Below are 14,899 nucleotides of genomic sequence, written 5' to 3' on the forward strand. Positions count from 1 at the left end.
TGTAGGCCTATGGTCTCTGCATCTACTCTCAGTTCTGCCACTGTAAGGCAAAAGCAGCCATAGACAATGCATAAGCCAATGGGAATGGCTTTATTTTCCAATAAAACTTTATTTTCAAAAACAGGCAGAGAGCCAGATTTGTGCCATATGTTATAGTGAACCCCCAAGTTAGATGCTGAGCATTCTATATTGAATAAAATCTGGTATTTGACATCAGAGTTCAAACTATCTATCCCATTCACTTTCGTATTATCCAGAGCTGCTTTTATGCAACATTGGCAAAGCTGAGTCGTTATGACAAAGGTCTTATGGCCCACAATGTCTAGAATATTTATTATCTTGTCCCTTGCAGAAGAACAGTTTGCCAACTCCTGGTTTAGAAGTGTTATTATTGGATAATAATTAAGAATAAGGAATTAAGAGTGAGATAGGTACTGTTTCAAATTCAGTAAAAATGCTATTAAAAATAACAAAAAAATAACCATGTGTCAACTATGTGATATGCATTTTACTAATAATTTTTAAAATTTCATTTAATGTGCTAATCACAGCAATTATATAACATAATTATTGTTGTACTCAATTTACAAATGCAGAGATAGTTTACCTGAGTCACACACCAATTAGAATATAAGAATTCAAACCCAGCTCCATGTGTCTCCAAAGCTCAAGCTTAATTAATTTGGATCAGGAGGGATGAATAGGGAATTAGACAAGCGGAGGGAGAGGATCTGAGACAGAGGAAACAGCCCCTGCAAATGTGCTGAGGCATGAACGCATGATTGAGGAACAGGAAGGAGCAGTGGAATGCAGGAGACTAGGCTGGGATGGGCAATGGGCTGGGTTATGGAGAGGCTGGGATGCCAGGAGAGAGTCTGTCCTTGTAGTTTCTTTAGCCAGGACTGGTTGGTGTCGATAAGCTACTTAGTGATGGTAGAGAGTATTAAAGCCCTGGGACATGGATTTCTTCTACTAATGAAACTTTTTTTGCTGCATTATGACACTCTCTAGAAGGTCAAAGGTGATTCTTTATGGCATAACCATCCATAGCTTATTGTTCAGATCCCTATCCTTTATTGGAGAGAACTGTGCTTCATCCTACTAAGATGCTGCTCATACATAGTTGCTCAACTCTGAAATTTACTCACAACAACAGACGAAATATTAGCCTACAGGGGATATGGTGGAATTGGAGGCCTGGCTCATTTCAGAGACTGTAGGAGATGTTATGTTATTTTAAAAGAGGCACAGGAATGCTGTAGGACACCCACTTCCAGGGCAATGTCAAGTCCTCCAAAATGTCTTAGCTCTGGCCTTCTGTTCACCAACCAGAGCAGTCAACATTAGATATAACCAACTTGCATTTTTCATGCTGTCCAGAAAAGGAGTCTGAGACACCATAGAAGGAATGGTCTTCCCTGGGTCACAGGGGTTAAACACTGGCTTTGTACGTGAAGGTTGTATAATTTGGGTTCTACATGGTTCAGAATAGTGACTTGCACTGGTCAAATGATATGAATATGACTGAGGAACCATTCGACTGCCCAGATTAAATCTGTTTCCAGGCTTTTTGGCTTGGTGAAGAGAGGATTCTATCTTATTCTGAAAATTATGTTTAGTAAAAGGATCGACCATTTACAACAGAGGAATTTCAATATTTAGAGGGGCCAGGAAAGGCAGATCTCAATTCAAAATATGGAAACACATTCTGTGAATAAGAAATGATAGTGAAATAATTTTAGTCAGATGATCTTTGAGAGCTTCCTCATCATTTCTCCTCCCCCACAGAATTTTATGACAAAAAGGTCCTATATATGTATTCACAGAAATCTAAGGAAGTGTAGCTCGAAATGAATTCTAAAGGTAGAACATGGATTTGAAGTCATCTCTTTAATGTTACCATTCCATGCAAACTTTGCATTAAATAATATGTCTCTTTTTGTTTCAATATAGCCTTTGGAATATTTCTTATCCTATAACGTTGATTCTTGGCACACTCCTGGAGGCATAGATGCTATAATCTGAAAAGTAGCAACTGATAGCATGTAATAATTAAGATAATAACATCTCAGAATTGAAATAGTCTCTTGTAATCACACTTTCTGATTACTATCCAGTGTAGATATTTGTGTGCAGGGTAATTTAAGGTCTTCTGATGTCCCTTGTAATTCTGAGAATCTATGAGCTCAGACTTCAATGAATTCCTACACCAATATATTCCTGATGAGGAATATATTGGTTTCACCAATGTGTAAGATGTTTTCACCTCTTACACATTTCAAATATTTTATATTAATAGTATTATACACATTTATGCACACACATATATATCTTCTTTCATAAGAAATACAAAAATTTAGATTATAGGCTTCAAAGTCAGGGAGATCTGGTTTCAAATTCTAGTTCTGTAGAGTTGGTTAGCACTGTGATTTCAGATATGTTTCTTAACCCTGCTTAGCTGTAGATTCTTTATCGTGGAGTGGGAATAAAAACACCTTCCTCCCAGAGTTGATGTACGTGTTAAGAGGTAAGGAACGTAAACATTTTGCCACATTGCCTAGCATATACAACCTGTGCAGCAAACAGAAGCTGGAGTTAGTGTGTGTGTGAGCAGGGGAGGTAGGTGTGGGGGTGTGTGTGCCTCTGCATGCATACCCATGCCTATTTATATGTGTGATGTTTCTTATGGTGACTGGTTAAGAAAAAAAAGATACACTTAATAAAAATGTGTGGACTTGAGCAGAGTTGAGTCACAGTTTGGGAAGAGAGGGGTTTATGGATTCCAAGCCTAACATGTAAACTGAAAGAACAGTCCACTGAAAACATTTGTTCCTTTACTTCTTGGCTCCAGGAAGCTCCTGACACATAAAAAAAATTCTGGAATTTAGTTCTGTACAACTGAGAGTCTGAATTTCTTCTATGCTCAGACATATGCACTGCATCCCCAGACACAACAGATGGCCAGCTCTTTGCACACAAACCAGCTTTGTAGAAAGGCACCGGGCATAACAGGGAAGAGAGAATCTCTCCATCAGCGTTTCTTTCCTTGAATTGAAGAATACATCTCTGTTACTTGTCTTCATTGACAATGAGGAATTAACTGGACGTTTGGGATACCTTTTAAACCAAGAATTACCAGTGGATAGCACTGATGGTTCAGTTTCTTCATTAAAATGTCTGCTCCCTAGTTCTGAATGCAAGCTGCAGACCAAGAAGACAGAACTAATTATTTATATTTTTTGCTGGGAGACTGATGGTGCCCACAAGGTAGTGAATTTCAAAAGTCCTTTATCCACTCTAGGCAAAGGGAGCTTCAAGTCACTGAGCTTATATGTAGTTCACCTCCCTGGAAAAACACTGTCTCTGGGCAGCTCACAGCATGTACTCAGTCATCAAAGTACTGGAAAAAAATCTTTACTCCACATAAATTTAGTGATATACGTTAATAGGAGCTGTGTTATATACAGTGAATGTGCATAAAAAATACAACTCTATTTACAACATCATTTTTCTGCTTTTTTCCCAAGATGTTCCTTTTTTCAAATTGAGCAGATGGGGGTCCCCTGTTTTTTACTTTTGCTGCTCTGGGACCCTTGGGAATTTCCAGGCATTTGTATATATGTGAATCCTTGTTATATACGTGTTTAGTACTTAAGTTCAGTTAGCTATGATTGTGCTAATGTCTTCATTATACAAAAATATTCAGTAAAACTATTGTTATAAAATTAACCTCTGCCAAGGTGTCTACTCCATTTCTTCCCACCTTATAAAAATAACTTTTTGTTGTTTAGGTTGTCATGATTTTATAAAATATTTTGAACACTAACATCACAATGAGAATACAATGCATTTCACATGTAAAATGAAATTGTAGTCCTGTGAAAGCTACACAATATCATGAAGTTGATGAAAGTGATACTAGAATCACATCCTAAGCCATTTGCAAATAAGAATTTGGCTGAGTTAGACCAATTAACAATTGAAAAAAAAGAAAATCAACATGGAAGATGATTAGAAGCTTCAAAAGAGAAATATTTGAATATCAAAGGCTTAAGAGAAGCCTCAGGGGAAAAATGATGAATCTCTCAAATATTTTTACAAAAATTACCTTTCCTCCCAATCATGATATGAAAGTTAAATGCAAAGTGAAGGATTTCGTTTCATTTGATCATACAATTTTGTCAGAAAAATTACTGTTAAAAAATCAAGACCCGGCTCATTTTCTCATCATTTTATGAATTAGCTTGCAGTTAAAATTATTAAATAAATTCTGACTATATAAGCTAAAATACATTAATGCATTTTAGTTTCATATGCCAAACTGAACTTTTTGCATGCTTTTCTCTGGAATTATGTTTCTATCTAAGGCAGACTTAATTTTCTAGTGGTTTTGATTTCAGAGAAGCATGCATGGTATTTAACTAGTTAGGACCATGCACAGACTCTGGAGTCAGGATGCTAGGTTTTGAATTCAAGGTCTCATACTTACTGCATTATATGGGAAGGTTGTTCAACTTCCCTGTGCCCAGTATTCTTTGTCTTGAGGGTTGAATTAATAGCAGTCCTATTTGAGCAGAGGATTGGGAGCAAGGCGGAGGATATTATGTTAAAATGCATCTGGGCAGCCTTTGCAGTTGAGTATGTCTGACTTCTCCTCTGACCGTGGGGTCCATGCTTTCTATGCAGGAATGACTGATTTCATCCTTTTTACATCCCTCTCTGGAAACAATGTCCTGTTCCTTTTCTCTTAGTTATGCCTTTTCTTCTTAGCTTTGTCATCAACTATTTCCAGAGGCCTTTCCTGACCATTTCTAATGCCATACAGATTAGGTGGCCCTTCACTACAATCTTTATGAGTGAATAATTTTATGCCTTCTTTGGTTCAATCCTTTTTTACTTCCCTAGTTTACTGAGGAGTACTGTATATGTCTTTCACAGCTATGAATAAACACACACACACGCGCGCACACACACACACAAACACACACACACACACAGACTTTCATCTCTGTCCTCCTACTTTTTATCACAGGCCACCCCTAATCATTATCAATGAGTGAATGATTGCCTCAATGGGGCAAGCTAGGGCAGCAAACAAACAAACACAAAAAACAACTCTAGAGTGAGAGGCACTGATGTGGTCTGCCTTGAGTTACCCTGGAACTTTGAACGATTCATTTATTTCTGAGCCTCAGTGTCCATGTACACTAGAGTGAAGGAGTTGGATTAAATTCTGTGGGCTTATTCAGCTCCAGTGCCCTATGGTTTGGTGACATCCATAATTTGGTGACATTCAAACTGAAGTGACAAACCTGAGAGGGGTTATGTTGATTTTTTTTTCTCAACCTGTAAAAGGGAGTTGTCCTGAAATAGTGAATGAGGTCTCACTGTTTTATTCTGTCTTCAACTATTGATGAATATTTGGGCCAGGCAGTGTCTGAATTTAGATCAAGCTGGATATTCTCTGCTCTATTTGCAGAGCTTCAGCTAAGGTAACGGGCATCATTAATCCTTGTCTGGGGGCTTGTGCCTCTGTCTGTGTATCCTAGTCATCCCCACCACCAACATACCACCACTAGTACTCTTTGTTGTGAGCTACTGTCTTCCAGAAAATATACTAAAAATGCTTTTTATACAATATCTCATTTAATCCATTCACAAACTCAGTGAGACCGACACTATTGTCCCTGCTTAATGATTTAGACCACTGAAGCTAGGAGGGATTAGAAAACATCTTGGAGGTTTCTTTGGTAGTAAATTACAAGAAGTCAAACCATCTCTGTGGCTTCAGAACCCTTGCTTTTAACCAACACATTTCACAGTCCCGAGTTATATTCCATTATGCCATTCTCTGACAACATCTTGTCATATGGGTGTCTCTTCTTCCAGGTGACAAACCATGTGTTGCCTATGTGTGTGCATTGTGAGTGTAACTAAATAGGTGTTGAATCATTTGGTAAGACTCCTAAAGGTCTACAGACATGAAAGGCAGCAGATATAAGAGAGGCAGAACTTACCCAAGATCACCATTGACACAGCCATTGACAGCATAGGCTTTGAACTGCCAGCTTTGAAACCTAGGTCTGGTACTTGCTAGCTGGGTGGTCTTGGGGAAGTTATGTAACTGTCCATGCTTCAGTTTCTGCATCTGTAAAATGTGACTGTATTCCCTACCTCAAAAGTTTATTGTTTTATAGGCCTTTTACTTATGTGAATTTAATGAGTCAATATATGTGAAACACTCAGAATCATGACTGGCATATACTAAATACAATGTTCGTTAATATGATTACCTTATACAATTTTCTTTTTGAAATGGCCAGCACAGAGTTGATTTCCTTATCTTGTTGGCATGATCTGGTGTCTCCTCACTGGTCCTTTTAGTGAGGGGCAGGTGTAAATTTCTGGGTCATTTCTAATTTTTTTCCTCACAATAGCCTACCTACCGCTTTCTAGCTTTCCTGTTTCTAGGTGTTGTTCTTTAGTTATCACAGGCTTTTTTGTACACTTTTGAGAGTATAATGAAATGATACTTTCTCCACATTTTTTCTTCTAAAACCCTCCCATTGGCTCCTCATTCTCTGCTATCTCATCTAAAAATTAAAAAAAACAAATAAATATGAAAAACATCACCACAAACAACACAACAATAAAACACTGCTAGATGATTTCACGTCCTGGTACTAAAAGTCTTTGTTAATTCAATCTATCCTTCATTTCCATGTGTGACTCAGACCTCTGTGACATAAATCTTCTTTTTGTAGGCCTTTTACTTAAGTGAAAACCAATATTCTTTTTACTTCTTCTACCTTGTCTTGGCTGCTAGGATGCTCAGAGTCATATTTTGTATCAGTTTTAATAATTGGCAAGAATATAGGATCTGTATAATCTGGATTTTCTCTGATCTTGAATTTCCATATAAGTTTTAGGTTCCCTTATTTTAATCAATTTGTATTCTTTCATTTCATTATGAATATTTTGATAAACCTCTTCACTCTCTCAAGGGAATAAAATAGAATACAATAATATAATAAAGACTATATTAATCTCTGAAATTGCACAGTGACTAGCAGCACTGCTTTACATAAATAGTTTTAGGTTAAAACGTGAACATTCCAAAATATCCAACTATTTTTGACCTATAAAAATCGTAGTTTGTGATGATTCAACCTAATTTTTGTCTCAATAAGTGCTTGTTTTATTGAAAACCAGTGCAATTCTAATATATTCACAATACAGGGTAAATAAATATATTTTCTTTACTTTTTAAAAAAACAGAATGACATTTCTTGATTGTTTGCCTTTCCCCTTTTTTGCTTGTCAATAGTAGCTATTTATTCAACAAATATTACACCTGTCTGCCTTGGCTCTAATGGGACATGTAGCTGATGCCTGCAAGCACTGTTACTTCCAACTACATTCATATTTAATTTATTACACAACTCTCCATTACTGCTTTTATTGATTAACTGTATAGTGTAAAATGATTATATGTTAACTATTTCACAGTGTGTTTTTTTAGCTTTATAGCTACCGAAAAAAAAAAATCCATCTCTCTATAAAGGCGTTTGACAAAAANACAAAAAAAAAAAAAACGCAAGATAAAGAACGTTGAGGATTAAGGATCTGCTCTGCTTACTCTCTTCATCCCCTGCTTCACATAAACAGAGTGGCCTTATTTTTCAAATAGACTTTCACTTAGAAAACAGATAAGAAGGATTCAGTTCATTTCCATGAATATTGAGAATCCACCATCAGTCAGGCTGATGATAAAATGTTAAAAAATAATCATGTTTCTTTCCAACCACTGAGGAGCAAGCCATAGGTTTATGCAAGAGAAAGACACAAACATTTCTCAGTGTGATGTCATATGTGCTCAGTTTCTGCTTTTTAACTGAAGTTTGTGTTTTCTTTTGATAAATATGTGCTGTGATTGAAATGCAAAACTAATGACAGTTTTATTAAAATGTATTTTTCAAACTAGCTCTGCCAGAGTCTCTGACGGTGTCCCTGAGAGGCAAGCCCCTTCCTCCTGGCCCATATCTTTTAATAGTCACTGTAAGTGAGATAAGCACAGAGGCCCACCCTTTCAGAAGCTAGAAAAATATACTAATGTCACATTAAAAGTAACACAGAAAGAGTTAACTTTACAGTGACTGGGCTGCAGCTCTTTGCATCCATTTACTCTATCTCAAATTAGAGATAGAATTTGAGACACTATGGTAACTAAAAACATGTGGCATTTGTTTTCACAAACTTACGGACAGAGCCATGACCTTTGAGGCTTGAATGAAATATTAGAGACCACCTTGTATTAAACTTTTAGTTAACAGATAAAATAAACTAAGGTTCGAAGAGCTATAAAGTCATACCCAAGGTTAGGATCCAGGACTCCAACTGAAAATTGAGTGCTCTTTTCAGAGTCTCAGATATTTCCTTCCTACCACTGAGGAGCAGCCCATGGGTCTCAGATATCTCATGAAAGCCTCCATAATTTCCCTAGTTGTGACTTCATTGTCTGTGTCCTACTCTAGTTTTATTTAATACATAAATATCCTTACATTATTTATTATTATTTTAGAGCTTTTTTTCCGTTTTTATCTCGGTTTAGTGCTCATTAGTTTTCACAGTGATGTAAAAAAACAGGTCTTGGGTGCATTTGTCTTTGTGTGTTTCTCTCTGCTTCTCCCAGTCCTTACCAGCTCCCCTGCTTCCATACCCCGCCAAATGGGAGGAAATTGATGGCATATGGCAATAAAGGATAAATATCACATGCTTCCTTCAGCCAAAGGGCATAACAGACTTAAAGCAGCTGTAGACCGCAAGCAATTTAACAGCAGGACTCATATTCGTAAGCGTCTTGGGCTTTCACTGAACCTCCAAGGGTGTAGAAGGCCTCCTTGGACAGGTGTTCACTAATCAGTGAACTTTGAGAACATTCTTGCGCACTGCTCCAAAAAAAGCTCTCGAGGAAAATATCTTAAGTCTGTTTTCAGAATAAAACCATGAGTCATGATAAGATCAATGTTAGAGCTGAGAAAGAAGAGGAAGCCGAAGAGGAAGAAGATTCTTTCTTATGCACATCCACATCTACAATGCTTCATAATTCACTGCAGCTTTTTTATGGTCATTATCTTACTCAGTTTTTGCAACCAACCTGTAAAGCATGTGATTTCATGCCCACAGCGTGGTTGAGATAGTTTGGCCAGTGTGGCCAGGAATCTTCTTGACAGTGACAAAGATGTAGAATAAACACTTATTCAGTCACTCAATAAATACTTATTGGCCACTATGATGAAAACCCACAAGAAACAGCAGCAAACGCTAGGGATAAGTTTTCACACTGAAACTGACCTGACTTCATGTTTAGGGCAGCCCCCAAAGAGTTGCTGAACTACTGACAATCAGAAATACAAATGCATTTTAAAAGCTGTGACCATCGTGAAGATTATCAAAGGGAAACCAATTTAAAGCTAGGGAAGTTTCATGGCACTTTAAATCTTTTATCTAAATGGTGTATCATTAAATATAATTGGTAAATCTAGTTAATATAATACTGCTATATCTAAAAGGAGACATATAGTGTTATAGAAAAAAAGTGAAACTCAGGAGAAAGACTCTTCAATCAGATAACCACAATTCAGGAAAGTAAAATTATCAGGATCAAAGAGCAAAACCCCCTTGCCCCCCAGCCATGTGGAAGCAGCTTAACATAGTCTTTGTATACAGGGTGATAAAAATAGCATCTGAAGGGCTAATCTTTCAAACCCAAACTCATAATTATACAAACATCTCCCCTGGACACTAGTTCACTTAAAAAACAAAGATATTTTAAATATATCATTTGACTTCTTTTGAAATAGCTTAAGGTGACTTAGTAGTTGAGGCAAGTGGGAAGAATAACATATAAGGTTATTTGAAAATGCATTTGAGAAAAAACAGAACCGGCACTTTCAGACACTTGAGTTGACAAGATTATAGTACAGCGACAATTAGTTTATTTTCTAGGAGCTAAGCTATAAAGAGAAACATCTGAAGTTACGCAATAATTCATCTACAGAGAAAATTCTTTCTGGACCTTAACTCATGCAGAAATTTAGCACGTACACCTGTATGTAAAGGAAATACAAAGAAAATTCAGTGCACTTTATCTACAACCAGAATTTTACAAAAGATATAGAAATATTCTTCTCTTGGGTGACTCACATACTAACCCTCCATAAAGGCAGAGGGTATGACATTAAATCATAACTCAGGGCAGGCAATTTTGTGCAAAGCTGATATAATGGTGTCCAAGCGCTTGCCTTTTTGATGCCCTGACTTAATGCTTGAATAAAACTTGGGAACTTGAGATGAATGGCTAGTTAGCACGTCTATTAGACTGCCTTTCTCAAAAGGAAGGTATTTAAAGCAAGCTTTGGAAAAGAACTGTATCTCTTCTAAACTCTTACAGAGCTATTTAGCAAGTGCTTGTTTTGCCACTATTCCATAACGTTTGTATGAGGGAACGTTGTGTCAACTCTTTTGCTCCCACATTCCAAGTACGGTTTAAAAATAAAAAGCCAGAGGATGGTAACAATTAACATTCATGTCACCATGTACAGTTTTAAAGGTATGTTTTTGGTCCCAAGATAGACAAGCCAGTGACTATGATTTCTGCTTAGCGTGATGAGAGACTGTTTATCCTAAAGCCTGCAATTCATTCGTACCCTTTACAATTCACCTTCATTCATTCATATCCCATGCAATGTGGCTTTGTAGCCTCACCCATCAGGAAATGTAGTTCCTTCTACTGCATGCAGCTGTATTGGCCTTGGGATTTGTTCTGGACAAATGTTTTATAGCTGAAATGATGGTGTTGGTTTTAAGTCTAAACCTCAAGAGGTCTTTTCCACTTCAGCTGGTTTTCTGGAACCCTGCTGCTACCCTGGGAAAACAAACTGGGCTGACCTTCTGGGCCATGATATGTACTAGTCCCAGGTACCTCCATTGCCACAGCCAACAGCCAGCCAACCTGAATGACCAGTGGTTTACTGCAGGTCTGTGAGGGAGCTCAGCCAATCCCAGAACTGCTCAGCTGAACCCAGCTTAATTTGTGGACCCACAGAATGGTGAGCTAAACAAATGGTTATTGTTTTAAGTTATTAGCTGTAGGGTAGTTTATTTCCCAACTACTGCTAACAGCTATATACACTATTAGGAAATCACTAATACCTGTAATAACACCTTATATTTGTATGGAACTTTATTGCCAAAAGGTATTTGGCACATATTGTCTAAGTTGCCTCCTATCCTGAATATCGTATTAAATGAAGACACTTATCCACAGCTCACTTACAGCGTTGTTGTGAGGCTTAATGGAATCATCAGGGCTGTAGCACAGTAGGTGCTCAAAGGATATTCCATCCCTATTCTGTTTCATGGTTTCTCAACTTTTTTCATTATTATACCTCCTGAGGAGAAATTTTAGACATTTTTTTCCCTAATTGCCCCCCTTTCCATGAAATTTTAATATCACAGATATGCTGAATGTCTGTTTCTATGCATTATGCAAGTCCATGCTTTGTATCTAAAAAGAGTAAATTTTTTTTTTTCTTCTTGTAAGAACCAATCTTCACCCCCTTGGGGAAGCAGATTGTCTCATTGTCATTGAGAATGCATGCTCTGATGGTATCACAATGTGCATTTTTTTTTTTTTTTTTTACCCTGAATCATGAACTGATTTGTAGTAGGTGTGTCACTTTTTAAAACTGCAGGCCTCAAAGGTTAACCCAGGGCATTTGACACCAAGCCGAGAGCTCTAGGTACTCTGTCAGAGTGCTTGGGTTCAAATGAGCATTTAATCTAAGAGTGGATAAATTGAATCATCTATCTTTACAACTCTGGGGTGAAAACCAACTAATTAAACTGCTTGTAGCTGTTATAGTGAGAGACGGAAAAGCTCTATACATGCTTAATAATCACGTTGACAGAATTGGAAGATGTTATTTGCTTCTCTGTGTATAGAGACTGTTCTTCAGATGAAGAGAATTCATTCTCTGGAGCCATCCATCCAGACTCTTACTAAATTCACTCACACTACATTTCTTTAAGGATTTATAAGACAGAAAAGAAAATAGGAGCGAGACAGATGAAAACATTTCCTTGATACGGGCTAAAACTTGAGGACTAGAATCAGGAAGGGGAGCCACAGACAGGGAGAGACTGAAGATTAAGTGCTTATGTGCCACTAATCACTATATTCAACCTTTAGAAATGCTCTTTGTGAGAAAAGGCATTTGCAGAAAGAGTGCTCATAAAGAAATGTGAAACCAACCGGAGTCACAAAGGTCACGGGACGAAATGCAATGGTTACTAAGCTCTGAGTGGCTTGCAGCCAAATTTAGAGCTGTCCACGTTCAGTCCATTTAACCTGACCTTGGTTAAGGAAGCAGTTTTGCCTATGCATACGAGGAAGGAGCCTTGCCAGGAACGAACACGTAAAAGCATCCAGAATCATCTCAATCAATATCATCTTGTTTCTGTTTTAAGGACTTCAGAGTCTGACTAATTATTAAGCAACAATCAACATATTTCTAAACTGGTTTCCTCCCAGAGCTCCTGGTTCTTTCTGAAGAGCCTCTCTCTTGTTACCCAGGTAAAAGTAATTAAATGAGAAGTGATTTTTCTACCCCCAGTGATTTCCAGTAAGAAGGAAAGACAGGTGTTGTAAATATTTACGAAGGAGAAATAGAGACAAAATAAAGTAGGTTATGCCTTCAAAATTCCTATAAAGCACTAGTAGTTTATAGATAGGGAAACAGGCTTCAAGGCAGAAAGTGATTTCTCTCAAATCCACTGACTGAGCTAAGAGCAGAGCGTATTAATCTAACGCACTTTGTACCACGCCAGATCATACCTCCTATAAAGTAGTGATCTGCTGCCCTCTCAAGTATGGATTTAATTCTTCTACAGTTACTTTAGGGAAACAAACAAAAGCTCTTCTGGAATTACCTGTTGTCGTTTTTCATTGAGATTCATTTTCGAGAAGATCCCTCTTGCTAGAGAGGCAATTCCATCCGTTCCCAGTTCTACCGTGAGCCTTTACTCAAGCTCAGAGATAATTCAGGGGAAGATGCACCTGTCTGTTCTCTGTTCTCATTGGGCCAGAGAAACAGGTCAACCCACTAGACCACCCTTTCCTTTGCACCCTTTTAAAGGAATACTCCTTTTCAAATAGTGCTTCTGACATCAACTGCTCTTTCTAAATGTCTTTCTTTGATATGATTTCTTACAATTGCCTAGTGCACATGCTGCTGGTCCCATTGGCCATTTCTTGGTGTGAGATTCATTGATTCTGGAAGAACCCACAAATTCTCTCCTTTTTCTCTCCCTTTCATTATCCTGCTTCACTTTTCGTGTCCTTGATATCCTTTCCTATTCTTGGCTCTTTTTGAAATTCGGCTTGGCAATTTCATAGGGTTGACTCTCTTGCAGCGTACATGGAGCTTTTTTGCTTGGTGCAACCTACAACTCCTTCTACATACCTGACCCTGCCTCACCTTGTGAGCATGGACCTCTTATGGTGGATCCAAGGAGTTCATGCTCTCATGTACTTTCTGCCTCTGGGGCCTTCTCATGCATAGATTTTCCTCTTGATTTGCTTCTGAACTCACTAGCATAGACGGAGCCTGAAGGATTTAGATCAAGCATTGCCTTCATGGTTTATTACGGCATAGCTGTGTCATGACCCCATCCCTGCTCACTGTGCTTCTTCAGAAGACCTGCTTCTGATTTTGGCACTGTCATTCACTTGCAAAACATTTGGAAGATCTTTTCACTTATTGGCCTTAAGTGTTCCCACTTATAAACTAAAGAGGAGTACTTCAGATATTAGTCATTTATTAATTCATTCACCCATTCTTTGACTCAGCAGATATCTTTTGAGCCCCAGTTGCCAGGAAGCTTACTGATGTTAGTTTGAGTGAACTCCAGGGTGCCATCACAGAGAGCTAATATGAGGCTCCCTCCTTACCTTTTCCTACATAAGCCAGAGCGACTCATTCAAGACAGGAGCACCTCATCCCAGATCAGCCTGTGGAGAGTTGAAGCACCCTTTTCTACAGGAATAAGCCAGAGTTGGAGTTGTGGTTTACAAAAGGGGAGACTGAATGGGAGAAGAAAAAAAAAATGAAAGAACAGCAAAGCTACTATTTCACAAGTCCTTCCCACAGCATCCTGTGCTTGAAAATAGACACGGAACAAAACAGAAATAGCAGCACCTGCTTAAACCCGCAATCTCATGCAACCTGAGCTTGCTGAATGAGATCTACCTGTAGGCAAACACCCCTGCCCTGGGGAACTGCAGGAAAGCAAGCTGGCCCTTAACATTCTTTAATTACCCAAGTGCCTGCATTCTCTGGGTCTCTTCTTCCCCTTCCTCTCACAGATGGGGTGACAGAGAACACACTGGAGAGAAGTAAGTCTCAGCAAATTGGCTTCGGCCTCAACTGGCTGAGAGATCTATATCAGGACTTCTGTTCTCCCTGGGCTTTAGTTTTCCCATCTGTAAAATAAAATATTGGTATTGAAAATTCTCTGTAATTCTACTGTCTGGACCCAGTGGCTCTTCTTCTGACCTACGTGATTTTCTTCTTTCCTCTCTTCTTACTGTTATACTATCCCCTTCCATTGTTCTATTGCAGGAAAGGCAGAGCTTTGTGTTCACAGTGCTGATGTTGGCTAGATAGACCAACAGTGACATGTCTCAGCTCACATCTCAGACCTTATATTACCTCTCTGCCTTGGGGACTTCAAGGGTCAGAGGCAACATTGGCTTTTGTGGAGAGGCCAGAGTCAGAGGAATCCAAACTAAGCACCTAAGGGGGCCAGTTTTGTAAAATCAATTGAGGCTCTTCAT

Source organism: Cebus imitator, unplaced genomic scaffold (genome assembly GCF_001604975.1).
Source record: "Cebus imitator isolate Cc_AM_T3 unplaced genomic scaffold, Cebus_imitator-1.0 Scaffold236, whole genome shotgun sequence".
Taxonomy (NCBI): domain Eukaryota; kingdom Metazoa; phylum Chordata; class Mammalia; order Primates; family Cebidae; genus Cebus; species Cebus imitator.